The sequence below is a fragment of the Chiloscyllium plagiosum genome, unplaced genomic scaffold (genome assembly GCF_004010195.1).
Source record: "Chiloscyllium plagiosum isolate BGI_BamShark_2017 unplaced genomic scaffold, ASM401019v2 scaf_9740, whole genome shotgun sequence".
Taxonomy (NCBI): domain Eukaryota; kingdom Metazoa; phylum Chordata; class Chondrichthyes; order Orectolobiformes; family Hemiscylliidae; genus Chiloscyllium; species Chiloscyllium plagiosum.
Genome location: NW_025210462.1, coordinates 12,975 through 17,252, shown reverse-complemented (window position 1 = coordinate 17,252; position 4,278 = coordinate 12,975).

Below are 4,278 nucleotides of genomic sequence, written 5' to 3'. Positions count from 1 at the left end.
TTGATATCATTATGGCTGACCGAACACGTCAATGTCTTTTCCCAGCCCATCCACATCAACCTGTCGCCCAAAGGCGAAAAGATACTGAATATACCGAAACACTGTGCAACCATGGGAGGGAAATGTGTTTAGAGACAGTGGGCTTCAGCAGTTGGTTTTGTGAATGAGTAGCGTTTTCTGGACTGATCATATTTCAAATGATGCGCTTCCCTCAAAACTCACCATGAAGAAGGTGAGGAATCTTCTCTGGTCGGTAGCGGGGACGAGAACTCCAGACGATGGGAACTGATGATGAATCAGCAGAACAATCATTGATTCAGCTGAAATCTGAACTAAACTCCGATTCTGCTGGGACTCAAACCCACAAACGTTGAATCACAATCTTAACAATGCAGTAGAAGTCCTACACGGCTTTCATTGTGCCATAGAGGTGAGCGAGCCTACATTTTACTGCACCCAACGTTACGGTGTTCAAGTCTTTCATCAAACATCTATTTATCATCGCCCCACTTTCCAGTACCTGGTCTTTATCCGTACATGCTCTAGCTCCTCAAGTGTTTGGCTAACTACTCCTGAAGTGTTCTGAGGACTCTTAGATTTACCATACATTCACACAGTTCCAGAAAAACAACACTCTCAGGATGCAAACGTTCTTCCTAAATCTTCTCTGAACATCCTCTCTCTAGCGTTTCATCTATATCCCTGGTTATTAACCCTTCCCATTAGAATTTTATTCCTATCACACGTATCTATTCCCTTTCTGTGCACGTTAATCAATTCCTCTCTCAGATTTCTCCGGTCTCAGATTAAGAGCCCCAATCGAGCTCATCTATCTTTGCAGTGACGAGAGTGTAGTGCTTTAAAAAACACAGCCGGTCAGGCAGCATCCGAGGAGCAGGAGAATCGATGTTTCGGGCAAAAGCCATTCGTCAGGAATGAGACTTTTGTGTGGGGTTTGTGGGAGGGGAATGGGGTTGATGGCCAGGTAGCTGGGAAAGCGATAAGTGGATGAAGGTGAGGGAGAAGGTGGTAGTTCAGAGGGGGATTGATGGCCGGGTCCAGAGAGCAGTGCCGAGTTGGAGGCTTTGGGATGGGATAATGTGGGGGGAGGTGAAACGACGAAGCTGTTGAAATACACATTTATCACGCGTGGTTGTAGGGTCCTAAGGTGGAATATGAGACGTTCTTCCTCCAGGCATAGGCTGGTAATGGAATGGCGGTGGCTTGTGCCTGAAGCATCGATTCTCCTGCTCCTCAGATGCTGTCTGACGTGCTGTGCTCTTCCAGTACTACACTGTCGACTCTGAGCTCCAGCACCTGCAGCCCTCACTTTCACTTAACTTTTCAGGGGAAATGGTCAAGCTCAGGTACCACCTCGGTAAATCTCCTCTGACCACCCTCCCGTGCAAACACACGTTTCCTGAAGGCTGGCGATCAGAACAGAAGAAAACTATCCAATGAAAAGCAGAAATATCTGTAGAAAATCAGAAGGTCTAGTGGATCTGAGAAGAGATTTTCGAGCCAAACGATCTGCCTTTGGAACGAATGGTATGTGTGGGTGGAGCAGGGCCTAAAATGATTGAACTCAATGTTGGGTACTGAAGATTGTATGGTCTCTCAGTAGGAAATGACGTGCTGCTCTTCCAACTCGCGCTGTGCTATGCGGGAGCTCTGCAGCAGACCAAACTGACATGGAGGCATGGGAACACAGGGGATGTTGCAGTGACAGGAACCTGGAAGCTCAGTGTCTTAGTTTGCTTGCCGATAGAATGTCGGTGTACTTATGTTTGTCACCCGCTTTGTTTTTCTCTCCACAGTCTCGATGAGACCACATTCTGAGCAGGAAATGCTGTTTGCAAAATTGAGTGATGGGCAGATAAACCAGTGGAACCTTACACAGTATTGGGAGACATCGTAAATGAGCAGCATTACACCTTCTGGGTTTTCGTGTAATGCTGCCAAATGGGGAAGTGCTGGGGGTCAAGGAGGATTGGACGATGGTGTACAGAGAGCAATTGTCCTGCATAGCGCCGGTATTCAGTGGTCTGGGCCAGTGGGAAAAGGGCAGTAGAATGTATACCTTCCTGAGCTACCTGCTATAAGTGAACACCTCACTACGGGGCAAAAGTATCAAATGATTTTCATTTCAACAACAGCACCAGGTGTAGCTTGAGAAGTTACGTGTTTGCACTGTCACTGTCACCCTGTCTCACCGGGAGCAGTAGTACTCCCCCACGCTGATTCAGACAGCACAGTTCTTCCTGTGACATGTCCCTTCGAGAATGGAAGGACAGGTATCAGTAATCCGTACTTGGAACGGAGTATCTGTATTGCTCAATAACAATTGCTTAACTATCCTAACTCCTTTTCAAATCACTTGACCCACATCCTTGTATGTCTTGGCATCATAAATTCACATTTGAATACTTCGGAAAGTTATGTGGATTTCTGCCTCTCCGACCCTTGCATACACTGTGTTCCCCATTTCAACCACCCACTGTTTGAAAACGTTTTTCCACTGAACAAGTGAAATAAATGATGCGAAAGTCGACAGAAACTGGTGTTTTTTGAATAAAGTTTATTTTCCTCAATGCTTCCCTGTGCCCTTTTCCTGAGCCTGATGTTTCAATAATCGCTGATCCATGTCAGTAAAAGCTGCGCCATGTGGATTGAGCTCACAACTGCGGTATCGAAATGGATCAAATAGTTTGAACGTCCCGATGGTAAGACTTGGTCATGGTCACCCTGTAACAGTGAGCACAGCAACACAGACTGAAGGAGGTGAATGTGAAAGTGATTGTAAGGGAAATGGTACGGGGAACTTAAAGGAGGTATGTGATTCGGGAGGTAGGGAATTCTCCGAGAATGGTGAGTCTGGATCCTGATATATGACTCGCAGAGATGTGTGTGAGAGAGAGGGGTTTGATGGAAAAAAGACAATCTCAGAGAATGCCTTCATGTAAAATCAACTGAGTCCTTTCTGTGTTTCTTCGGCATTAATCACAAGGAGTAAAATGCAGTGACTCGAATTCCAACGATCTTACTGCGGCCACAATGCAGCATATTTTAACATTTAAACCACCACGTGTCATGCAAAGACCCGCGTTTAAAAACAGCAATAATTACAGTGACAGAGGATGCGTTAGGAAGAGAAGCAGATACACAGCAGGAATATTACGTGAGCGACTGCAGACATATGGGAATTCAGAATTAGCTGAATCTTTAAATTCGATACCACCAGACGCTGTGGTGGTTCCATCGAATACTGCATGTTGAAGACTGAGTTTGATAGATTTCTAGAAAAAAAGGTTCAGGGGATGGTGTGGGATATTGGTGCAATGTATGTTTCAATAACAATGTGTTATTAACAATGTGTTAATAACAGTTTCTTCACCAACTTCCCCACACAAGGAAGTACACATTGCTGCAGTCAGTCATATCACTCCAGTTCCTGGAACCAGAATCAGACAAACTTTGTGGCACAGCCGCGAATATCAAACTGGAAGTGGCGGTGGAAAAAGTGAGGACTGCAGATGCCGGAGATCAGAGCTTAAAAATGTGTTGCTGGAAAAGCGCAGCCGGTCAGGCAGCATCAAAGGAGCAGGAGAAAGGACGTTTCCGGCATAAGCCGTTCTTCAGGAATGTGGAGGGTGTGCCAAGCAGGCTAAGATAAAAGGTAGGGCGAAGGGACTTGGGTGAGGGGCGTTTGGGAATGCGATAGTGGAAGGAGGTTAAGGTGAGCGTGAAAGGCCGAAGACGGGGTGGGGGCGGAGCGGTCGGGAAGAAGATTGCAGATCAAGAAGGCGGTGCTGAGTCTGAGGATTGGGACTGAGAAAAGGTGGGGGGAGGGGAAATGAGGAGCTGGAGGAATCTGCATTCATCCCTTGTGGTTGGAGGGTTCCTAGGCGGAAGGTGAGGTGCTCTTCTTCCAGGCATCCTGTTGCCATGGACTGGGGATGGAGGAGGCCAAGGATCTGCATGTCCTTGGCGGAGTGGGAGGGGGAGTGAAAGTGTTCAGCCAAGGGGCGGTTGGGTTGGTTGTTGCGGGTGTCCCAGAGGTGTTCTCTGAACCATTCTGCAAGTAGGCGGCCTGTCTCCCCAATGTATAGGAGGCCACATCGGGTGCAGCGGATGCAGTAAATGGTGTGTGTGGAGGTGCAGATAAATTTCTGATGGATATAGAAGGATCCCTTGGGGGCTGAGGGAAATGAGGGGGAGGTGTGGGCGCGGGTTTTGCATTTCTTACGGTTGCAGGGGAAGGTGCTGGGAGTGGAGGTT